The following is a 25,199-nucleotide window of genomic DNA, read 5'->3' on the forward strand; positions in this document are numbered from 1 at the left end:
AGTGTAGTCCCTGAAGAATAAAAGGAATACTGTCAACTAGATTCTCTCTTCAAAGACATTCTCCAGGAACGTCACCGGTGTGACTTAACTTCAGTTCATTATTTGCCTTAGCTTTAACTCAACACACACACACAAACATGCTGATCAATACTGCATTATAATTTACTGAAGCCACTATGAAGAAAGATGACTCTTGAACACTACGCTAATGCAAGAATCAAAAAAATTTGGCACAGGAAAGCCAGACACCTGAGGCTGAAAACCTCTTCGGAAAGGTCCTTGGTGCCTTCCCCCACTGCAAGCTCCAGTCCATGCTTCGGGGTGACGACTTCCAAGAGACTGAGACCACCAAATCCACCCTGGACATGGAGCATCTCACAGCTCTAGCGTCCAAGCCCTCACCGCTGCTCAACACTGCTATTACCCCATTTTCAAGGTGGGCAGTGGTGGCAAAGGGGGACACCGTGGCACGTAGCAGCCTCAAATCTCACAGCAGCATCCACACTTCTTCATGGCAGGGGATTCAGAAAGCCTCTAGATTAGTAGCTTTAAAACAACCACCAAAGCATTAAGACTGCGTATCCACCTTGTTCAGACACTCCAGTGTTTTCAAACAACTTGGCACAAAACAGTTGCTCACCCAGATGCATTTTATCAGCGTTTGCTGTCCATAATCTGCTCCTCTGCTTGAAACCTCCCCGTTCCTAGCGCAGAAGCGGCACCGCGTGCTCTGCGCATCTGCTCAGACGGCGTGGGTAACGTGGGAAGTAAATACTGCTCCACCGAGAAGGCAAAGCCACTCTTGGTTGTCATGCAAAGTTTTTAATTAAAAAGTTTCGTCCGCACATCACGGCGTACACAAATGGGACTAATAAATGTTAATCCATTGAGCAGATACACGCTCGCTGGCTTCTGAGGGTGCAATTTTCCAAAGTACTCACTGTTACTCTGACAGACATTTAAGAATCCAACCCATGTACTGTCATTGCTCTGCCATATGATTATGGTCTTTATTTATAAAAGCTGTCTTTACTTATATAAGCTTTTCTTTTTTCTTTCCTTTTTTTTTCCTTACTAAACACGCAGAAGTAACAAATGCTTTATGAACAATTCAATTAAAAATTATTCAACTCAAAAATTAATACCTTATGACCCATTTAGCCATTTCATGACCTACGTACTTGTCAGATCTGTACATGCCCACAAGTTCTCTAACCGTCAGTATCTTTGACAGCATTTTATTGCCTCAAGCAGATGCCCTGAGACACACAGTCACATTTCACCCTGCAGCTCCCGTTTCCTCAGTGAGCTTTCCTGCAACATCAGTAGGAGTCAGAGACTTTACATTTTTAGACTAAAAATGCAGACTGAAAAAGAAATCTCTGGAAATACCTTGCCTAACTTTTCTCAGCTTCAACAAGCTTCTCATGCCCAAAAAGAAAGCAGCAGAGGAAGAAAAATATTTAATTTTGATATCATAAAAATGAAATATATCTGGGTTAAATACTGTCTTGGTCAAAGTCCATAAATATTAAAATATCTTTACTCTGAATACAAAAAAATTTTGCTTGGTCCAAAACAATAACCACCAACAACCATCATCTCCCACCCCCCCTCCCAAAAACCCAAACACAAAAAACCCAACCGTTTTGCAATGGAATCTTTTCTTTCTTCCATGGACATAGCTGATGGAAAATGGGGTTCTGACAATCTTTTTCTTACACCCCAACACTGACATCTGCCTAACGCAGCGACTGCAAGTAAATACATTCCTTAAAACACAGGCAGTGCCCACACTGGGGGTTGGGACCGCATCTCGCTGCCACTGATTGCAGTCGCTGCCCTCTGACATCGCTAAGAAAACAAGGATGAGGACAACCTCCTGATCGCCGTTATAATCCCCAAATCCCTGCCTCAGATTAAAGTCCTCCTTTGCATGCAAACAGCCATAAAAGAGCTCTTTGCACAACTTCACTGGGGTGTGCTGGAACATTCTTCACGACTAAAGACAGCAGAGCCTTTGGAAAAAGCCATCTTAAACACACCCACCACCCCTCCTCCTCCAAAAACACCAGCAAAATAATCCCTTTAATTTATTTTTCCATGAGATTATTTTTGTTCTCAGAAAAGTAATAGCTGGGGCAGAAGCTACTGAAGGCAAGCACTTGCTGCCTTCGTGATAAACACTGAGGACATATGGCACAAAACACCCTTTTTGGGCCAGGAAAGAGAAAGCGACTTCTGCTCCTTCTAGGAAAATATCTGGAGCGGCTTTGAGCGCATGCATCTCCCCCGACCTCCTCCTCCTCTACAGTGGGGATACAACCGCACTGCAGACCTCAGTGCCCTGTGAGGTACAGCCAAGCTCATTTGAAATGGGACAGCTTGGGGACTAGCCACAGCCCTGCAGAGATTTCTATATGATGCTCTGCTAGACAACAAGCCAAAAAAAAAAACAAAAAACAAAAAACAACCCAAAAACCCCCAAAAAACCCTCAAACAACCAAAAGAAAACTTAAAAAAAAAAAAAAAAAAAAAAAAAGAGAAAGAAATAAAGAAAAAATCCAGGAAAGCGCATCGGATCATTCATTGCCTGACACCAGCAGAGACCATTCATACGCCATGAGACAAGTGGAACGTGCTTTGACCCAAAATAGACTTTTTTTTTCATCAAGCTTCCCCGTCCCTTCCTGCAAGCACGTCGCAGAGCCAAGGGACGTCAGGGCAGATACAAGCCACCACCGCAGGACCGGCAGGGATGGATTTTGTAGGACGCTTTCACGGGCATGGGTTCACGGTGGAGAGCAAGTTGTTCAACTCGAAGGTTTCTGCACAGAACTGCTCAACATCTCAGCACAAAGACCATCGCTGGGCAAATCCAAGAGCTCCTTGTCTGACTGGGTGCCCTCTCACGTGTGTCCAGGCAAACACTTCTGCAGGGCCTTTGGATGACTCAGGGCATAGTCAAATCAAACTGAGACCTCCAAGGGTTTCTAAATACCCTTCCCTTGGTCACCTAAACCAACTCACAGCTATTCCTGCACCACGCCCACAAGACACAGCACTGACCTAAAACACCACCTTGCATTTTTGGGAGGACACATTTCCTCTAGGAAATCTCCCACGTGTTCACCAGGTCATCCTCATCATACACGAAAGGAAAGCATTCACATGTCTGAATTAGGGACTAGCTACCCCCCGTAACTAAACAAAATGGGAGGGGGATGTTGTGTGTTGATTTTCAGCAAACCAGAGGCAGCATGATGCAGCACGCCCGATGAGAAGGAGGGTACAAAACGTCTCTTGCTGTTGGAATACATATTGCTACAGGCTATCCATAGGCAACAGCGGTAGGAAAAGTTCTCTTCCTATTTATTTCATATGGTAATGTCGGAAATATTTGGCTTGAAAAGGGCTTCAGGTAAAAGTACTCTTCATCGTTCAACACAACAGAGAGGGACTTTTTACAAAGGCATGTAGTGATAGGACAAGGGGCAGTGACTTTGAACTGAAAGAGCGTAGGTTTAGTTATTAGGAAGAAATTCTTCACCGTGAGGGCGGTGAGGCCCTGGCACAGGCTGCCCAGAGAGGCTGTGGCTGCCCCCTCCCTGGCAGTGCTCAAGGCCAGGCTGGATGGGGCTGGGAGCAACCTGGTCTGGTGGGAGGTGTCCCTGCCCGTGGCTGAGGGTTGGAACTGGATGAGCTTTTAGGTCCCATGAACCCAAACCACCCTGTGATTCTTACATGGAATATTAAGAAGCCCTGCTTGCTGTGAAAAATGATGACCCTCTATCTTGGACAGGGGTAGAAAGCGGTTATCAGTGTGAAAACAAACGCAGAACTGGAGACTCTTTGTTTCCCAAACATATTTCTTCAAGCTTGCAGTAGCCAAGTAGCAATCACCTCGGAAAACTGGGTTTCATTGCTCCATACCTGGACTGCTCAAACTCCACAAACTGAGCGCTGTCCCCAGGCCAGGCACGCGACCGACGCCGTCGCCTTTACGGAACAACTCCTGTGCCTCTATTTGCACACATGCTCCTGCCTCAGTAGGCTGGCACGCAAAAGCACAGTTTTTTACTCATCTAACTAAAAGCAGTCTGTGACAGTAACTGTTAACATGCAGGACATGACCAGTTCTGATTCAGTGCCAGAGATCGCAGAGAAATTGCTATTTTCCAGCTTGATTGCTATAACACATAGGAAAAAGAGACTTCCTTTTATTCTCCAACAGAAGAAAAATTGTGGTTATTAATTACAGAGGAAATCAGCATTTAAACCACAAAGTTACAAGCAATCAAGTCCTATTAGAAGAACTTCAGTGCTTTGTTCATAGCTCACTTTAGCCAAAGCCACACCAGTCATAGCAATGCCGTGGCTGAAGCCTACAGATGAAGACCGTAGTCTTGTGACTCCACAACAGTAAGTTGCAATAAATGAAAGGGTGAAGAGTTAAATGGAGACCTCGACATCTGATAATGTGAGGAAAAACTATATCTAAGCTGACTATTCCTTCATCTCTGAACTTTCTGCACTTCTCCAAGACAGATGATTTATACCTAAACCCAACTTACTCAAGAGCTCCCCAAGAGCTCCCCAAGCCCCGCCGGTGTAACTCAGCATCCCAAAGGCAGGAGTTTTGTGTGAACCGCCGCCCTGTGCACACACACACCACATCTCGCGGGTACACCGAGCAAAACGAAGCTCCTCCCAACAGCACAGCAACTCCACCTCCTCCTCGCACCGGGAAACTTTCATAGCAACGATGTGAAACATCGTCATATCCCCCCCCATCACCTCAAGCCAAGCAACTTGCCTGTCATATGCGGCAGGGAAACGGCCAATGGCACACTGCCACTAAAGAAAACAGCAGGCTTGAATTCCACTTTTAAGTCCGAAAACAGAAAACAGGCTAATATGTAGCAATGGGATATATACACACTTCTTCGGCAGTCCCAATTTGTTTTAGTTCCTATTAGCCCTAACTGGAATCTCCCAGACGTGAAGGAACAGAATAGTCACCCCCAAAAAAAAGACCAAAGCTGGCAACAAATCCAAGTTCTACACTTGCCACAAATTTCCCTTCAGCGTTGGCATCGATTTATTCACCATAAATGCTGCAAAGGCACTTGCGGAGCTTTGCTACGCCACAGCTCAGCGCCCATGAGCCGATGGAGCGGAGTCCATCTCAGATGTGTCACCACGGGGATGGGCTAGTCCAGACCAGTATGGTGGAGTAAGGTATGGAAAGGATGTGCTTTAGGTAAGGACATGCCCCAGACAAAGAATATCGGGATTTTTGGGGTTTGGTCTTCCAGGTTGTTTGTCCATCTGACTTTCGGAGAGGTTTTCCTTAATGAAAACTAGATTTTAAAATGTAATTCCTCCAGTGCTACGATTTCAAGGCAGTAAAGGTTATTTCACTCTTCTTAAATTTAAAAGGCTCGTGTCTAGGTTGTTCCACCCAGACTTGTACATGCTGTCATCAAAACTCTTGAAAATTAGACACTACACAGGTCTAAGACATCTGACTGCTAAGAATTAAGAATTCAGCTTTGAAAGTGCAGAGGAAGGATTTCTTGCACTTGAAGGCTGAAAACCCTCAAGATTAACTGGATAGAAGCGAAGACATTTCACGTGATCACTGAACAATTTCAGAGGAAATTAATGAGTGGATCCTGAAGAAAATAATATCGCAATCATTAGATAAATTTGTAAAACAACCTTCCTTTAGATCCTTCTTACAGCATCTTGCTTAGTTGAATCAGTCTGTGTTTCTTTACGAAAAGGTAGTACGTGTAGATGTTTCCCCAGACACTTTCTCAAAACTCCGAGTAACCTGCTAAATGATTAATTGCAGCAATTTATCCTAATTTGACTATAATGTTTTTCCTTGTGACTTTAAGATGTTTCACTGCTTTAAAAAATGAGCACTTTTATACTGAATAATCAATATACGTTTTACTATAAATATCCCACTGAGGGAGGGAGGGTTTTTTTCCATTCTGCATGGCACGAAAATACCTTCTCTAGCATTAACTGGGAAGGTCTGAGTTCAACAAATTTCACAGAGCCCTGTTTCTACCGAGGTCAGTATCATTTTAAAATGGTCAATAGCTGCAGGACTAACAAGGGCCTTGCGTGGTTATGCCTTCCTGATGGGAAATTATTTACTGCCCACCAACTAAATGATTCAAGGAGCTTCATGAAATGATCCAGACGTCTGCAATGTTGCATTTTTATTATTGTCTCAGCTTTTTTTTTTTTTTTTTTTTAATTCAGCAGTATTCATCTGCTGCAAAAAGAAACACAACTTTTCACCTTCCTAATAAAGACCATAACCTACAGGCAGACTGAAGCAGACATAGCACCGCTTGAGTTCCTAGTTATTCATTTTTATGGTGGCCTTCCAACGTTGGTACACCACGTCAAACCACCAGAGGCACAAACACATCCTCGTAACTTAAACGCGTGGCAAGTCATTCATTATAGCCCTTAAATGGTTTGAAGGCAAATAAAAACAAGACATTTTGTAAGCTGTAGCTACCGCCATCAGCCCAGAACTACGCTCGGTGATGAGACCACCAGAGTACTCTGAAACTCACAGCTAGACTCTGCCTTGCCTTGTGGGCCAACCTAAACGATCGCGCTTTTTCTTCCCCCAGTGACAGATCTAAGCTGCTATTGTTGCCAGACAGGTACAGCAAGTGAGCTAAAATCTTGCCGTTTTCAAAAGGAAAGGCTGGTACAATCAAACTCACACGAGACACAAGAGCACTGCTCCAGTAAGAGAGCTGATAACCTGGAGACCAGTCACTGGAAGAGTCGCCAAGAAGAGAACTGGGCCCGTGGATGAGGCCTCTCCAGTGACGCTCTCCAAAGGTGACCTCTGGGAAAGGGCACCATTCTGTGCACTTCTCAGAAGCTCCAACTGCTAAGAAGGACTGGGGACGGGCAGGTGGCACCACAGCTAGCCGTGTGCTCCATGCTAGTCCCACCACCGCTCTCACTACCGGTGAACCAAAAAGTTGAGAGATTTTTTTTGGTTGTATGAAGGAGAAATTAAACAGATAGATTAGGAGTTTTACATTGTCTCTACCTGAAGCTTCTACAATCGCCCTTGGAATAAAGTCTGAGGCGGCAGTCCCACTCTGAGGGTTATAACTCCAGGAAGATGTTAGAACAACTGTCAAGGGTATAGAGAAATGCCACGGTACCCATTAAAGTAACAGAAACACGCTCAAAAGTGCAAGTGATTAGCTCAGCAAATTCGCAGTATCAAAAGAAAAATCGGGGAAAAGCAATCAACATCTCTTAAACATACATGAGGGGCCGAAATTCGATAGCAGATCAATTTTGAACATAAAAGGCAGTAATAAAATGGATTAGAAACCACTTTCCATTTGCTCAGCCTAAGATGTTGATGCAAAACACCTTCTCTCCCAGACACTTCACTAAATAAAAGCCAGCAGTGCTGAAGGACTTTTGCTGGGAGCACTGGAGATTTCAGCACAGATGCAGGGATGTGAAATCTCCTCCTTGGGCTCACCACAGGAACCAGCTCCACAGCCCAAACCGTTGCCTCATACTGGATTTCCGCCACCCAGCACTTCTGCACAACAGCAACCAATGCACCGTCCTCACAGTGTCCGAAGACCTAAAAACCCAACTTTACCCTAAATAACCCTTTCTAGCCCAAACAAAGTGCCTTACCTGGCTGCTGGTCTTCCCTGCACCACTTTACAGAGCCCAGTTCCACCCAAAATCAGCAGGGGCACACAGCCAGCCCCAGAGTGGCACCATCCCCACCTCCTGGCGCCCAGAGGTGATGCCTCCATCCAGTTTGGGGCTGGGGATGTGGGAGGGTGTTACAGGAGGATGGAGGTCTGAGGAGCTGCTGTTCAACCACAGCACAAGCAGCAGTGGGAAACCAGAAGCCATCAGCTCCCAGAACTACTTGTCTCCCAAAAGAGCAAAAATAGCATAAAAATGTGTTCCTGTCATTAGACTCAGAAGACTGGAGTCTAAACAGAGAGAGGAAAAAGTGGCTGCTAAACAGGATTTCTTCTACTTTAAAGTCACTCTTCATAATAGAATTGCGTTTCAAAGTGACAAAGCCACCCTGAAATGCAGGCAGTTTAAAACTGATGCTTTTTGCCTTTCAGGTATTACTTCTCTTTCTCATTCTCTCCATCTCTCCTCATTTCACTCCCCTGCAAGACCCCTGGGAGAAACAGAGTATTCCAGACAAACAGCTTTACAGAGTACACCCAAAATGCTGTCAGAGACTTACAACAAGTAAGCTGACAGAGACAGAAGAAAAAGTTTTCTCTCCCGGTTTTTCAGTCACACAAATCTTGACTCCTTCCTGCAACAATCGTTAGGGGAGAGATTTCTGGGCAGACACGCGGCCTTTAAACCGACTGACAAGTGTCAAAGTAAACGCATCTGTAAATCAGAAAACAAACGCAGCAGGCGCTGACGCCAGCACGGGCGGCAAAAAATAGAATTGCAACCCAACGCCGTCCCTGTGCAGGCGGCGAACGCCACGAGGCAGCGACCTACAGACTTTCAGCACGGATGAGGCGTCGACAGAAAGAAAGACGCACTTGTTTTTCCTTCTAAAAACCCAACTTTGTTACCAGAACACGTGTGTACTGGTACTAAGGTCCTGAAGGCAAAGTTTTGTGGATCCCTAATTCTTTGCTCCCGCGGGAGCGTGCAAAGCTCTGCCTTCCCTCCTCCAAAGCTCAAGTCTGCAGAGGCAGCAGACCTGCACCGTGCACTCCGACAGTAACCCAGGCACGTTTCGGGCCCACCTCTGCTGGAAGAAATTAAATCCACTTAACTGAACATCATAAAACGCTGGGTTTAAACGGCTCTTTTTCCACTACATTGTCTTCTGCAAATAGCACCGAGGTTATTGATTTCCTGCGATGCAATATCAGGCTGTTTACTTAAACTAGTTCCCATTCTAAAAACTTCATAAAAACGTAATCCGGAAAAATCATGCCGTACTTCAAACACCGCTGATGGCAGGCTCGGTGCACGAAGAGACTCTGAGAAAAATCCCTTCGAAGTATTGAAAGCTGATGACCACCGGGCTCTGCCTTGACGTTCGCACTAGACCTTATCAGCATTTCCCACAGCACACCCCGTGCTGCATCCCTCCGAGACTGAAGATGCACACTGGCCTTGTTTCCAGACATCTTTCTGAATTAAACCCTAAATCTCAGTGATCCAGTAACATTAGCTGTGCTTTATCTTCCTTCCACAGGAACCAAGGCTCATACATGCTGAATTACACCGTACAATCTCATTGAGCTAAAAATGAGAGCGAGATCCTCAGATTTAACTTGTTTTAGCTGCGATGACGAAGAAAGGAGATGACATTTTCTTTTGCTTGAAAGGTGGGAGAACTGGGAAGGGGGGGGGGGTAGCGGCAGGAAAAGGGAAAAGAGAAGAAATCTTGACAAGAGAGAGTTGGCAGCTCAGCTGAGAAGGCAGCTTGGTATGAAATGCTATCAACAGAACTTAAGGCCAGAAAAGATCAGCAGCTGCTGAGCACAAGCCACAGATACTGCATCAAGCCCACGATTCCTTGTAACGTAAGAAATCAGAGGCATTGACTGAAAGGATCAAACAGCAAGGTTTGTCTGGGGGTTTTTTTGAAAGAACACTTTTTCTTTTGGTTCAAAATACAACATATAACTGTGCTGTGTAACTAAGAGTCACAAATTATTAACCAACGTGACGCCATGAAGCCCAGGGCTCTAAACCAATTCCAAAAGGGAGGATACTCATTCACGAGAATTAAATCTCTCCGTCCCCAATTAGCACAGTCAGAAACCACCTTTTGAACATGCAATTCCAAAACATCAGTCACCCAGAGGCTGCAAGATTGAGCATATCCCACCTACGCACTCCAGGTGCCGGACAGGAGACAGGAAAAAGGGACATCTGGGCTCAGTCAGGACAGAAGTTCCCAGGTTTCTGCTTGAACGTGCCAGCGACAGACACCAAAACCACACCTCTGTTGCCACGGTTTTGCTTCTACGTACACTTTTTTCCCCTTTGTTTCAGAGGATAAAGAATTTGCAGCATCTCCTTCAGACAGTGAAAAAGTCTAAAACAATATTAAAATACGCTGGAAAAGGCCTGAGTCTCTTCTGCCCTGTACCTGGCACAGTTCAGAAGGGTTCTGGCAAGACTTTTGTTCAGGAAAAAGAAATTGAGCACATGTTTGAATCCTACTGACTTTGAGTTTTTAGCTTATTTCCAATTCAGAACCCCACAAGAAGAAAACTTATGAAAAAATCCAGTAGTCACAAATAGCATCATTCATGTCTTGTCGAGCTTTCCTGGCGTACCTTTAAATGACTCCCACGAGTGCCAAGGAAAGGGATCTGGGAACAGTTCCCACATACCAAGAGAACTGCAAATAGTCATTAAGAAAGAGAGAAAAAAAGAAAGAACCTGGTTCAGCTTGCAACTAGAAATAAAAGGACAGGACAGGACTAAGGGACAGGATTAAGGACTTGTGGAGCAAAAACTAAGGGATATTGGAGACAATGGCACAATATTAAGCAACAACAAACTGAGATGATTTCCAAAGGGACATGAAGATAGCTTCAAATCAGGGAATATTTAAAACTGGCAAAGTTGATAGCACAGGGAAGAGGGGCTACCACCACTAATTCAGCACGGCCAGAGTCACAGTAACGATCCCCCCCCAGGCACAGTTCTGCGCCGGGGAGTTCCCCGAGGCTCTGGGCCTGTCACCACGGTTTTATGTACGAGCCTTAACCAACTTTTGCAGTGGGAAAGGGTGTGCAAGGCAGGCTGGTGTGCCAGGGGAAAGTGCACTGCAGGGGCTGGCGACGAGGCGTCGATGAGCCTCCATCCCGCAGCGCTGCCACCGCGAGCCTGTCCTTGGCACGCTGAAGTTGCGTTAAAACAGACAAAAAAATCTACCTAGCTTTAAGCCTTCCCTTCCTTCTAGAGTAAGAACCCACGATTATAAAGACAAAGCAATTCCCTCCCCACCCCAACAAAGCCCACACCCCAATGAACCGCCAAAATCCAGCCTGCAGAGGTCAGAAAATCACTGCCAGAGACCGGGACCAAGACAACTACAGCGGTTTTTTGCTTTAATGTTCACCTTCCTTTTGACAAGGAGGCTACGAAACAGAAGAGGCAGCTGACCTAAGCTTCAGCCCAGCAGAAGTTAAATGGCCAGGTCTTCTCCAACTACCCACGGCTGGCTGGCTCTTGGAGTTTTCAGGCCGAAAGGGTTATTTATTTTTTTTTATTGTGATTTTACTTACTTTGGCTGTTGTGCAATTTTCCTTGATTTTACAAGAGATTTTTAGTTAATTATGTATTTACCTAGTTAGCATAATTGTCTTCAATTATGTAATTAGTGTTCATATGTGTAATCATTTGAACATGTAATTATATCTAATTACACCATTAAAACGTGCAAGTCATAAATATCTTTATCATTTTGATTGATAGACATACAGGGAGGGGAAAAAAAAAAATCTCACTTGTTATTTTTATCTCCTGGATCATGAAATCTGCAAGAGTAAGAGGATTCAGCCTATAATATTGCTGTAATTATTTATAAGGACCTATCAAGACTATACCAAGGTTATACCTTTCAAGCAGAGGTAGAAAGTCAAACCACTCCAAACTAAGGAGCAAAGAGTCACCCGGCGCAGAAAGATTTTTCTGCAAAAAAACCCACTAATAAGAATAATCTCGAAATACTGTTTAGTGCACATACTGTTAGGAAGAAGAAGAACAGCCCACATAGAAAAAAAATAACACAGGAAAAAAAAAATAACCACACAGAAGTTGTTCCTGCTTGTTCTGATGGAAGATGCTGTTGCACCCTAGAAAGGGATTTTAAAGCTCCTTGTGCTTTTTAGCTACCTCCGAGCCAACCAGTGCCGCCACACTCGCTCGAGCAGCAGCATCCCTTCGCTCCCTTGCGCTTTATTCAGCAGCGGTGCTGCGCACCCCGCCGTACAGCACCAGAGCAAAGCCCCGGCGCAGACCAAATGGATCAGGACAGCGACAGTTGAGTCTTCTTTTTAATTGCTTTTGCCCAGCAAGGCAAACATTTATACACAGATTAAATAGTTCAGCTTATTTAAAGTCCCAACTTCTCTTCAGGTTGAGATTTGTCGCCTTTCCTAACACACAAAACAGTATCAAAAAAAAAATCAAACCAAAAAACCAACCAAACCAAAAAACAACCCCACGTGTGCCTAAGTCAACTCCAAAAGCTGGGGGGGGGGTGGGGGGTGGAGGGGGAAGCCGAACACAATAACTAACTAACACAATGAGAGCTCTTCAGCCCCACTTGGGAATAAGCCTCAATTCCAGAGCATCCTTCAGCAAAAGGCATCAGGCTCCTTGCAGCCCGGTAAGCTCGCTCGCGCTCTGCAGAGCGTCCGGATACAAGCGCTCGGGTGGATGGCAGCAAGAATAAACCCCGTACTTCCCGAAACAGCCACCTCCAGCTGCCAGGGGCTGAAGGAGAGCTCAGCCTACGATATAGCTTAATCTACGAGAGCCACGGCACAGAGAACAAAGCCCCACAGAAGGATCGCAGAGGGGTCGTTTTAACGGTCGTACCAGAAAACAACTCAATTTATTCAAACCATCAGACACCCCAGATGGACGAGGTTTTGCGAGCAGCATTTCTTTCCTTAAAATGCAAGAGCAACAATCTCAAGAGCTTGCCTTAGGGTATAGCTCCTGGTCCTCAGGTGCCAGCAAGCTACTGCTGTGAGAGCACTGTCTTCAAGGTCATACGCAGGTACATGGAAAACAAGACAGCGAGTTCACCACACACCGTGTGGCAGAACCATCTTCCTTCTGCTCCCTGAATTCAGTGGGATATAGGAAAAAGGCTCTGAAGACCAATCAAGCCTCCAAACACTCAGCAACGGAACTGCCAGTCATGGAAGTGCACCCTGGTGTTCAATCTCCCCTTGAAGGGCATCTGCTCTAGAGACAAACTCTGGAGTCAAGCATAGAAGGCACCAGCGTCAAGTCTGTGGTCACACCACGCCTCCTCGGAGGCACTTAACATACGCCTGGACTTTTGGATCTAACCTAAATCATTTCTGGAGCAGAACTCAAACGGGCGGCAAAGCAAACGTGGCTTCCAGTCATGAACATTCCTTGCTCCTGTGGGAAAATATACGAGGAGCTCGCTGCGCTGAGGCTTTACTCACAGATACAGGAGAACATATCGCTCGCTATGTCCACAGCAATGGGAATGATTCCCTATTCTGCTTCATAAAAAGCATCTTCAAGTGCTTCTTTAGGAGACACCTTCTCACAGACCAGCTAGCAGAATGTACTTCTGCTTCAGCCACTGCAGATCTACATATGGTGACAGTTTCCCCGGGTTACTAAATTATCTCTTTACTCATCAAATACATTCTTTTGCAGTGAAGCAAGGCCTCACAGCAACAGATCTCATTCCAAACCTGCCCACCTCATTTTTTTGCTTATGAGACTAGTTCCACAGCCATGGAAAAACAACCAATTCTGCAGGATCCCACAGCCACTTCTCCACCCTTTCAGCCAACGTCCTGCCTTTTAAGGGCCATCAAGAACAAGGAAAACAAAACCTGACAATATACACACAGAAACCAGCAGAGCACAGCTTGGGCGGATGATCCAGGGGAAGGGGAGAAGACAGGACATAATCCATTCAGAGGACAAGCGTCCGTATTTCAGTAAACCAGAAAATTTTGCTGTTTCCTTCCAATAACAGGAAAGGACGCTCTGGGTTCATTGGACTCTTCTTGTAAGGGATTTCTGGCAGCTTTTAAGCTTCCACAAAGGTTCATATGAAACTGGTATGGTAAAAATCACCAACCCAGATGTCATTTCCAACTCCACGTGATTCTCCTACAGTCTCATTTTGGTGATCACCGACGCTTTAGCAGGCCTGGGCTCAATGTTCTCAACAGAGAGCGACTGAAATACACACTTCACTTGCTCTGATGTCGCATCTATCTTGATTTAAGCAGACCTCTTTCCCCCACGAGTTCCAAGCCCTTTTCAGAAACCTCCAAACACACTTGTCGCGAGAGACAGCAGCCACCTGGAACCAGGAGAATCAGCAAGATACGTCCCATCAAATTATTCAGAATAAAACAACCAAGGAGTTTAATTCCTTTATCAGCTTGCAAACCATGTGCCTTTCAATCCAGCTTCCTGCAGACGACAGGGCGGATGGCTTTACATTTCTTCCAGCGGCCTATTCACAAAGCACTCAGCGGGACTACGTGCTGTCTGCAGCACACGGCTGGGCTGCCATATCACACCCACGTCATTCAAGACAGGATCACATTCGAATAGCTACAGGGGGGGAACGAGATCGTTGTCGTTGTGAAGACGAAAGCGCTCGGTGGAGCCCAGCGGGGAAGGCCACCAGCCGTCCCGCAGGCACTGACCATGGCACCCAGCTCGGGGTGCAGGGGACCCCGTGTGCCAGAGGGGCAGACGGACCTGAGAAGTTCAGCACTCCACAGCAGGGTGGAGACGAGGCTGTACCTCTTCTCCCACCCAACCACAACGACTCCACCAAGCCCCTTCATGAATTACAGCTCAACTGTGAGCCTTCACCATTTGGTCACTACGAGGCAAGGACCTCAGGCCCCAAACAGGTTTTGGGGGGAAACTGCTTCTTTAGCGGTTTATGTTTTCCCCTGCATTGCTTTTTGGGAAGTCCCAATTCTTATAACCTTCACCATCAATGCCATAATCAACAGGAATGGCTGGGTCTCAGCAACTCCCTCCTCCTTCAGTTATTTCACCACCTCTTCCAGCTCTTACTGCAGGGTTCCCACAGTCACCCTCGTAGCTGAGGCTACGTAAGCTTTAGCACCGAGGCAATACAAAGAAGCATCGAGACAAAAATACATTTATTGACAATATCAAGGAATCTGGTCCAGAAGCAACAAAGGCAACTTTTCAAACACCCCGTGGTACATCGGGATATCACCGAGCATTGCAGAAACCCAGCCCACGAGTGCTTGGAGCTGACAAGCAGCTGAGGTGCTTCACCCAGCTCTCCTTCCACTCCAAGCAGCTCCTCGCCAAGCAGCGAGGTATCTCCATCAACGTAGCTGTGGCCCGTTATAGAAGCACCTTCACTATTTAAAATGCATGCCACCTTAATTACCCACTGCAATTAGTGTAGCCTCCTCTAACGTTTCAGAACAGAATCCTACCTTCACCTTATTAGCGTGCGCAAAGAAAGAATTATTTTCTGGCAGTCCATCCATTAAAATATAAAAAAGCAACGTTTCACAAAAACAAAACAAAACCCCCACGTGACGCTCTCTTTGATCAGCTGCAAGTGAAACATAAAAGGCCCCTTTGAGGTAAAGTGGATGCTACGTTTTCTATTTTAATTGATAGGAATTCTTATTAACTGCTGATGTGGCCAAAGCGAGTGATTTGTGGCAAGGGGGGTTACTTACACTGGAACAGCTGTTTTCCTCTTGCATTCTGCATGTCCTTATTTACAGTAATTGTACTCTTGTTAGGGAAAGTGATGATGATTTCATATGACACTCCTCAGTTCACGGGAAGACTTTACAAATGTTCAGTGAACACCTGACAAAATCCAGCCTGACTCATGACTAAATTAGCCTGCATTTTATGCTGAAAAGCCCCTTCATAAAAGTTTTGACTCAATAAAGCTCACGTTTAGCTACGAAGGGCATGTATTTCTATCATCCTTCAGCATTAAAGGAAATGTGTGATTAAAATTTACGTGCCATTTCTGCTGTTGAGGCTACGAGCAGTTTATTTGATGTTTTCTTCCTGAAGTACAGCACCTGAACTCACACGTCTGCAGAGGACCGCGGACACGCTCCGTGCTCACGACGACCCCCCCCCCTTGCTCTGTCTGACAAGCGAAATAACCGTTCACTGCGAAAAGAAGCCCATGACAGACACCACAGCATCCTGACGGAGGGACGGCACCGAAAGACAAGCGAGCAGGAGACTCCTGGGGCTGCACCAGGCTTCTGGGGGCTGAGACACCGTGACTCTGAGCCCCCCGCAAACTGAGAGCGCGACACGCTCTCACCCGGGACGACAGCGCTGCTTCGGGCAAAGAACTGCGGCTCATCACTCCGTCCAAACTTTGACCCACCCAAACCCGCCTGAATTCTAGAAGTTTAGTTATTCCTACCACTCATTTGAGACAGGAAAAAACCAAACCGATAAGCAAGTGAAAGCAATGGTCTTACCCCGTCTTTTTTGTCTCCTTCCCTGCTGTCGCTTCTAAACGCAAACTCAGAAGGGCTGAGCAAAAGCTGCTGCTGCCTCGGGTCACAGTGGGCTGGACTGACCTTTCAGCCTCTCTCAGCACCACGGTTTTGCCCTGATAAGGACAAACGTGCTAGCCATTTACCCGCTCCTATATTCTCTCTGTTGATCCTCCTCTCCAATTTGATTGTTTTTTCTCCTTTCCGCTTCTCCGAAGAGGCTCTGCGTTTGTTTGGGGGACACAGACAGCTCATCGTACAGGAAGGTGCTGGCCAACGTCTCAACGTGGGCCTCATCCATCCCACCTAAGCCTCACTCTTAGGCTCAGCATGCTTGCTTTGGAAAGGCAAAAAAAAAAAAAACCCAACCCAAAACCCAACAAATTAAATGCAAGGCGACACAAGGCTTTCCCCCCACCATGATATCCCTGCTGTCTGGTCTTGCCTATTGCTTCTTCCGCTGTTTATCCAAGCCCATCGTACCATTCAGCACTGGATATCACATAAAATCAAACAATTCCTCCTTCTCTGATACAAACCCCGTCATCCACACGCTGGGGACAACAGCTGCAACAACGCAGGCGGCAAAAGGGGACAGCCCCGCCAACCCCAGCTCGTCCCGACGTGCCTTGCCCAGGTCAGCCCAAGCGCCTTTAGGGATCCAAGCACCGAGCCAACACCGAGAACATCCCCCACCAGCCACCACCCCCTTTTCTGTACGACAGACTGGGTGCTCGGCACCTTGCTGCTCCAACCAAGCTGGCACGCCGCGTGAGACAGCTCAGCATCCCTGCCGGTCCCCCGCAGCCGAGGGAGAACATCCATGCTGCTTGGACCACCCCCTTACGCCACCCGAATTCCCAGCAGGCAGGGTGCACGTCCCCAGGGCCACACGCCCCCCCCCCCCCTCTCCCAAGAGGAGCGGCGCCCCTGGCTCTGCTCAGGGTGTGCAAGGATGGAGCTGGGGAAGCAGAAGGTACCTCCCGGCAGCCTCTCAGCTGCGAGGGGAGTAGCTACTTGTTGACAGAGTGGCCATCAGCACAGCACTCCACTCCTACGAGCGGAAAGAAAACACAGCAAAACAGAGGCAGAGGGAAAATTTTGGGTCTCCCACCAGCAGATCCTCCCATGCGCTGCTTCCCGGGAGAGCCAAGCTATCCGCCGCTCCCTTCACGCACCACCAGCAGGCAGTGCTCAGCTCAGCCCCTTGATTTCAAGGGGATAAAATGACAATAGTCCGAGAGCACTGCACAGGAGAAGGGCGTCAGGAGGATGTGAGGAGGTGGAATCAGCTACGGTTGTGCAGAAGAAAGCCTCAGAGCTCCTGAGGGCATGTTGCACCCCCAAAATAGTCCAAGTCCCAGAGCTCGCTGGGAGCAGAGCGCACACAACTCTCGGACGGCTGGACTGCGGGTGTCAGCAGCAGCTGCCGCCTCCCCCGACTCCTGGAGCTTGGGCAGGGCAGGGGGACAAACGTGGGGACGCCAGCACTTGCCAGAGAGCATTGGGCCACGCTGGTGGGGACAGAGAGTGCTCCTGCGGCTGCCCCCATCGCTACCCTGCGGCCACGGTGAAGCAACTGCACGAGGAGTCGGGCATCGCCCTCCCTCCACTCAGCACATTCTGCATCTCGAAACGTACCGCTCGTGACAGGGTAACGTACCCCGAGGCGTGACAGCACACGGAGGTGAAAGACATGGGAATAAAACACCCAGAGGAAAAAAAAAAACAACCCAAAATCCAGTGTAGGTGAGGTTACACTGACAAACAAGGTCTTTGTCATTCAGCCTTTGGTGGACACCAAGGAATACAAACTCCCAGGCAGTCCCTCCTCTTTCAGAAGATGCTGCTTCCTCTGACCTCCGTGGTCCAAACGCCATTCCTCACCTTGGGACAGTGACAGTCACGGCTGCCACCAGCCAGACCCCCCAGCACAGCCAAGGAAGGTTGGGATAAGCTGCATCCCTCCTCAGCCGGTGCAGGAGAGCTTGACTAGTGTAAATAAAACGTCACCCGTTAGCTGCATAGAACAGCAAATAACTGTGTCATAGGGCTAAGTGGCCTCAGAACGTCCTTACAGGTCTCTTGTCGAGCTGACAGGCAGGTGCCACATAACACCCAGCTCCTGGGCTGACATCTGGAAAAGGGACTGGTCCGAAGGGCGACGCTGCAGCCCCTCGCCCCGTGCGACACACGGCCAACCCCGACACGGACCACGGGCTCAGCTCCGCCAGCCACAGGCAGAGATGGACTCGTCACGTTGCCCTCATCCCCAAAAATTTGTTCAAAAAAAAAAAATCCAACCCAGCCTCTGGGCAAAATCCTGAAAGCAGTAATTGATGAAAAAAGGGCTGCATCTGCCCACCCACCGTTAGCCTCACCTGATCATGGCCGTGGCATTTTAAAAACTTAATCAAGGAAAATTAGTTTCTATGGCAACTAATGGCACATTTAATAGACGAAGCGATGAGTGCTGTGTATAAGAATGCTGCAAATTATGAATAGCAGTGACATATCAAATGCTACACAGTCACTCCACAGCAGACACGCAGTGAGGTGTTGGGGTGCTCAGAGCCTTCCGGATAACTAGGAGTGAGGCTAAGTTTGGGGGAAAACAGGGTGCAAGTGTGTTTAACTCCCTTCCCTTGCAGTCATTACTGTAGCCTTACATTATCCTCCCCACAGCCATCCCTGATATTGATGGACCTCCACAAATCTTTAAACAAAGCTTCAAAACAGTTTCCAGTCCAAAAGCCCAACCACCACTCCGAACATGGGAGTTTCCCCGATCTCCTGGAACCAATCGTGGGGTGAATTCCGTGGGGTTTTGGGGGGAAGCCAGCAAAAGTAAATCTGACGACACATTTTTCAAAGCGAGGCCCCACCAGAGCAGTGTCGTTCCAGCACGACTCGGAGCAGATCACAGAGAGGCACATGCAAAGTCATCAGCCTGTTACAGAACTACATCAATCGATCAAAAAGTTAAAAGCAGTGCCTGGGAAGACAAAAAAAAAAGGCATAAACGTGCGCTTTGGTAAAGCACACAGGAGCCCTGACATGAAAGAGCTAAAAAAAAAAAACAAAAAAACACCCAAAAAACATTCATTCCTCCTCCCAGACTTCTACCTGCAGCAGACATCCACCACGGACAGCCTCAAATCACACAGGAGAGGGCTGAGCAGGCAGCAGCGTGGCTGGCACCACGGTGCGCACACCCACGCCAGCCCCACCAGCTTTGTTTTAAAGCCACCAGAGGTCCTCTAGGCGAGAAACCCCCCTCAGCAGCACCTTCTCTTTTCCACCCCGTGAAGGAAGAGACAACGTGGGTGCCCACCTAGTCCGGGTCTGGTTCCCCACTGCTACGACCGTCCCTCGTGCCCGTGGGGAGGGAGCGTAAAGCAGCACGCCGGTGGCAAAAGCAGCAGGGGCTTCCCCAGGGCAAGCGGACAGCACTCTCGCGCAGAAGAGCCCACGTGCTCCCGGGGTCTCAGCCCTGCCCTTTTCCCCAGGAAGGGTTTTCAGATCTACCAGCACTCAACTGCAGGCATTCACGTGCACAAACAGGCAGGTTTGTGTGTAAACATGTCCTAGATATAAAACTTGGATATTCAGGAGCCACCTTGCAAAACAAAGGAGAAGGACACAACTGTAACCTTCTGAGAAAGACTGTTTTCTCTCTCTTTATATCCCAGGGGAACTTTTAATGTGGTTGAAAGGAAAAAACAGAGAGTAACTATGCTGGTAACAGCAGTCCTGCAGCGCAGGAGGCTGCAACAGAGCGTCAGCAAGGTCTCCTCTCCTCAGGGATGGTCCATGGGATGGTGAGGACTGAGGAAGAAAGGTGCTTGGGGTGGCAGAGCAGATAGAGAAGCCTTTGGAGAACCCCTGAGGACCACGTCCACTCACAGCAGTTTACAGCATCGGTCTGAGGCTCACTCGTAGGCACCTCCCTAGGCCACGCAGTCACTGGGCTCCTTTGAGGCAAGGACCTGGCAAACATCAGACAAGACCTGATGTCCTCTACGCAGCCAGACGGAAGGCTCGGCTTGGTCCTCCTCCAGGCTCAGCTTCTCAAGCTGACCCCTCCTCCAGCCCACGGCGAGGTCTGGCACACGCCTGCCCGCCATCTGGCTGGGACCTTAAGAGGACCCAGAGGAGGGACGTTCACAGGAGATTTTCCTCTACTAACCACGAGATACTTGGCTTTCCAACTGCCTCTCAATAGCTGTGGAGGCCCTACTGTGAGCTCAGAATCAGAAAAGCAGGTGAATGCAGCTAATTAGCCCCCAAAACAAGAATAAAATTCTTTGTTAACTAGAGTGCACGATTTTAAAGAGACTTTAATTTTGTAGGTGTAATTAACTGCAGCTCCAAACCCCCGGCTATTAAGGCACTCAATTACTAAACTCAGCCTGCAAATCAGGGAGAGGACTTTCTGCTTTAGCATTTGCACCCGCTCTTAAATGCTATTCCCAAAACTGAAGGCTTGCAGGAGGTACTTCCAGTTTTGCTTTAAGGACACTAAATAAAGCTCATTACTAACGCTAACCTTACATTTTAAATGACCTTTTTACTCGAGCGCTGCTGCCCGGCTCCCACACCTCACTGAGCAGGAACAGAGGCAGCTGCTCCGTTAAAGAACCAGCACAATGTTTGTCAAGACTGAGCCCCAAAATTCACCTCTTCCCTCGCGGGGACCACGCACCTTCACGGGTGGACCTTGGCAGCCTCTGTTTAACACCAGCACCTCCGACGGCCAAATCAATAACCATTAGCAGAGACACGAGGCAAGAGAACGAGCAGCACGTGCAGAAAGCAGCTTGCTCTTGGCACCCCTGCGGAGGCGCACCACTTGTCCTGCTTGGCCCGGCGCTAACACCCTTGTCCCCCTCCGTGAGCCCCTGTCCTGCTACTGTGGCACTTCACAACACGTCTAGCAGTCCTTCTTTCAGGCAAGAACTCCTCATGGTCCCTCATCCAGTAGCCACTGAGGCGTAAGGAGCAGCGCAGGACAGCAGTTGGCCAAAACTTGAGTTTACTGCAAAAAAATTGGGGGTGCACATACATCCCAGGCTTCTAGTTTTCTTAAAAAAGGAATAAAGCAGGCTACAGCAATTCCTTAATCCAAGCGACCTGGTAAAACCCTGCGAAGACGTCAAGCCAGCAATAACCCTGGCACCGCACGCGATGCGTTTCGGTGCCCAGCATCCCCCGGCAGCCGTTACCGCAGCACGACTCGGTGACTCGCCGCTGCTGCCGCGGCGGGGGGGGGAGAAGGGAACACGATACAACCTCCGAGAACCAAACCCACAATCCCACCAACAGCTCTGGAGACTGAGGTGGTTTTGCACGGCGGAGGTCCCAGCCACACCAGCACCTGGAAAGGCCACTTGGAAGGAAGGATGGACGCAGGACGGACGGTATCGTCAACCGGCTCCCACCACACGTTCACCGCTTCGTGTTCTCCTTAGTTAAGGTGTGTTTTCTGCCCGCTCCTGACTTGGGGAGGGGGAATACAGCGAACACCAATTTGGGGGGGGATTTGATAAATGCCTGCTGCAGGGCTGCTTACCTCTTACAGCATTTAAAACAAAAGCAGTTTCTGTGGATGCCAATAATAACTGAAAAAGTTTGAGAACCACATGCAAGTGGAATAGCGTTCTTGGAATAGGTACATAATTACATCTATTTTACAAATGTACTTCCCAGGGTCTGATAAAATATCATTTTGAAAATAATTTCCATACAATTTGCAAACCAAATACGATAACCTTCTGTGCAAAACTCGGTAAAAAACCTGAAGTACTGAGAAGATCAGCAATTACCACCAAATGTGGATGGAAGCCTCTCGCAGCTAAAAAAATAAAAATAAAAATGTATTTTCGCCACATCCATCTGCAAGGAGAAGAGGCAACACCCTGCCAGATACTTCCCCAAATCTCATCTCACATTGGAGGCTGTCTGAACATCAGGATCCAACAACAATATATTATCAAGCTTCACACTGCACATATGAAAAAGGGAGGCTTAAAAACAAATGCCCTATCACCCCTTCCAGCCTGCTGCTGCCCCTTAGTCACAGCAGAGACACACTGCAGACCTCCTCCTCCTCCTGAACCAGGCCCAGAAAGCAGAACGTATCCAACAAGCAAAAGAACTAAAAATCTTACACTACCTCTATTTAAAATACTCAAGAGTAACTACTGGCAGGTAAGAGCAGTTCCCAGACAGCTGGAAACAGCGAGCAGCAGCTTGCTGATCCACCCCGAGCCCCTGCCCGACCCCGGTCGGTGCTTTTCCCCAGCAGCCCCACTATAAAAAGCAACACAAATATTGGCGCAATTCAGTCTTGTTTCAGAGAAGCCAAATTTCACGGGCAACGAGTCCAAGGGGCTGCAGCTCCCACAGAGTCGCAGGCCAAAGTTTAAACATGGCAGTGCAAAAAGCTACGGTGTCTTAGGGTCTTTTTTTCTAAAAAAAAACCACTATCCGGAGCATAAAATTGAATGGAAATTTAATAGGAAGGTCATTAAAAGGCTAATGTTCAAACACAGCCCAGCCAAGCCTCCTGTATTTCGCTGCAGAATCACCCATCTGAGACTACCAAAACTATCCCCCTGCTCTCAGGCAATTAATCTGTAAAAAATATTGCGAGTCTCCGAGAGCTGTAATGAGAGCAAGCAAGCAGACTGAGGTGCTGGCTGACAAAGAAAATCTATAAACAGGTAAAACGAAGAGAAATCAATTTTCCATCCTGAATCCCAGATGAGAAAATAGAGATTTTTCTGAAAAAAAAGCAGCCGCGTGGTTGCTTTCTTGATAAGGCATTTTGGTTGAACAGCTTCGGGTTTGATTCCTGAGAGGGATCTTTGATTTCAGCCGCACCAAACCTCGCAGGCGGTGGTCAGCCTTGCCGGAGCAGATGGTTTGAGGGAGAAACATTCTCCGAGGAAGCTCCCTGGAAGCATCAGTCTGCCTTTCTCCTGCTCTTTTCTGCGTGAACCTATTTACTTCCACCCAAACACAGGGCACGCCAAAAACTGCTGCAACCACAGCCAGCTGCTTTGGATCTTAAAAAGTTGTTAAATAAGCCTGGATAAGAAAAGTTGGGGAAGGAGGAATGAATCCTACACAACTAACAGGCGCTGAGAGAAAAGGCCTGGTCTGGGAGAGGCGGCTGGGGAAGGCAGCCAGCCCCATCTCCCCCCACTGAAGAGCACCGTACGCCACACCTAATCCCCTAAAAAGCAGCAGGGTGTCCTCAAGGCGGGAGATGCTCCCTCGCTGCTTCAGTTACCACCTTTTGTGAACGAGGTCTGTATCCATCCAGGCTCTCTCGCTTGGCTCTTCCAGTGAGGAGCCACCAGCATCTTCCCCGCATCTCCTCCACAGGCCACCGATCTCCCATGGCGCGACCACCAAGAGGACAATCAGCAACGGGAGAGAACACAATAGCAGGGCAATATGTACTTCTCATGCCTTCATAACAACAGAAATGATTTTAAAACACCGCTGTTCTTATTTGGGGTGTTAGTAAGAACATCGAGATGCTCAGCCCAGGCTCAGCTGGGGGCTTTTCGGCCTTTTTTTTTTTTTGCCTTTCTCCTTCACCTGGCAAAGGGTAGACAGGGATCATGATTTAAAAGAAAGATGGCTTGGTTTATAGCATTTATAGCTTTAATGTGAGAGTGCAACTGTGTGCAGTTAAAAGTAGTTTTCTATGACACAGCCTGACCTACGCCTTCCCTGGAACGAGCACAGGCCAAACTTCAACTTCTTTACTTGCAAATCTTCTCATTAAATCGGGAACAGCTACAGAATAAACAGCAGAGAATCAGCACATCTCTCCTTCCTGGAGGAACACCACTTGTTGGCAGACTGGAGGTCCCCAGTGAATCCCCTCTTCCCCAGCTCCCGCCTGTCCTACATGACTGCAAGAGGGAGGTGTTTAATTCACCACCTTGCAAAGCAACTCCTCACAAGGTGGTCTAGCGTTCAGAACCTCACACAAACACGTGCACTGTGAAACACGGTAATCGCAGCTCGTTACACACACCCTCAGCTCATTTACCAACACAGCAAGATCATGGATCCACAGAACCATTCCGGTTGGAATAGACCTCTAAGATCATCAAGTCCAACCGCTGACTCAGCACCACCGTGCCCACTAAACCATGTCTACAAGTGCCACATCAACACATTTTTTTGAACGCCTCCAGGGATGGTGACTCCACCACCTCCCTGGGCAGCCTGTTCCAGCGCTTGACACCCCTTTCAGTGAAGAAATTTTTCTTCATATCCAGCCCAAACCTCCCCTCGTGCAGCTCGAGGCTGTTTCCTCTTGTCCTATCGCTTGTTACTCGGAAGAAGAGACCGACCTCACCTCCCTACAACCTCCTTCCAGGTAGTTGTAGAGAGCGATAAGGTCCCCCCAGACGATGGGCCAGAGCAGAAGACCAAGTGGCAACGGCAGAAGAGGGAACAGAGAGCAGGCTTCGTTCAACAAGCAAAAGAAAAGATGAAAATGGAAAAGCAGAGCAAGGTGGAGAAAAAAGCATTACACCTCCACAGGTCTTGAAAGGTCCTGACCCAAAATAACGTGCTAACAGGGCACCCCGGGGAACGGGGGGCAGTGACGGGGGACACAGCCATAGCACACGCCGACAAGACTCTCTGGCTTTGAATGTGGTGCTATAAAACAGAGTTAGACCTGGAAAAGGGTAGTTTCTTTCTGTTTAACTCTTGTTTTCTGCAGGGCTGCAATGCTGTCGTTCCAACATCCAAGACCCACGCGCACAGGGAGACTCCCCCCAAGCTCTCGTGTGCCTCCTTCTCCAGCTGTTCACTCTGGTGCCTACTGCCTACTTTCCGTTGTCCCTGACCTCATAT

The 25,199-nt window shown here is 47.9% G+C and overlaps 1 protein-coding gene across 1 annotated transcript in view; it reads right to left on the reverse strand.

Moving 5' to 3' along the window:
* MDGA2 (MAM domain containing glycosylphosphatidylinositol anchor 2) overlaps positions 1-25,199 on the reverse strand; it is a 244,782-nt gene that overhangs the window by 218,079 nt on the left and 1,504 nt on the right. The gene's annotated exons all lie outside the window — the stretch shown is intronic.

This window comes from Leptosomus discolor, chromosome 3 (genome assembly GCF_034619465.1).
Source record: "Leptosomus discolor isolate bLepDis1 chromosome 3, bLepDis1.hap2, whole genome shotgun sequence".
Classification (NCBI taxonomy): domain Eukaryota; kingdom Metazoa; phylum Chordata; class Aves; order Leptosomiformes; family Leptosomidae; genus Leptosomus; species Leptosomus discolor.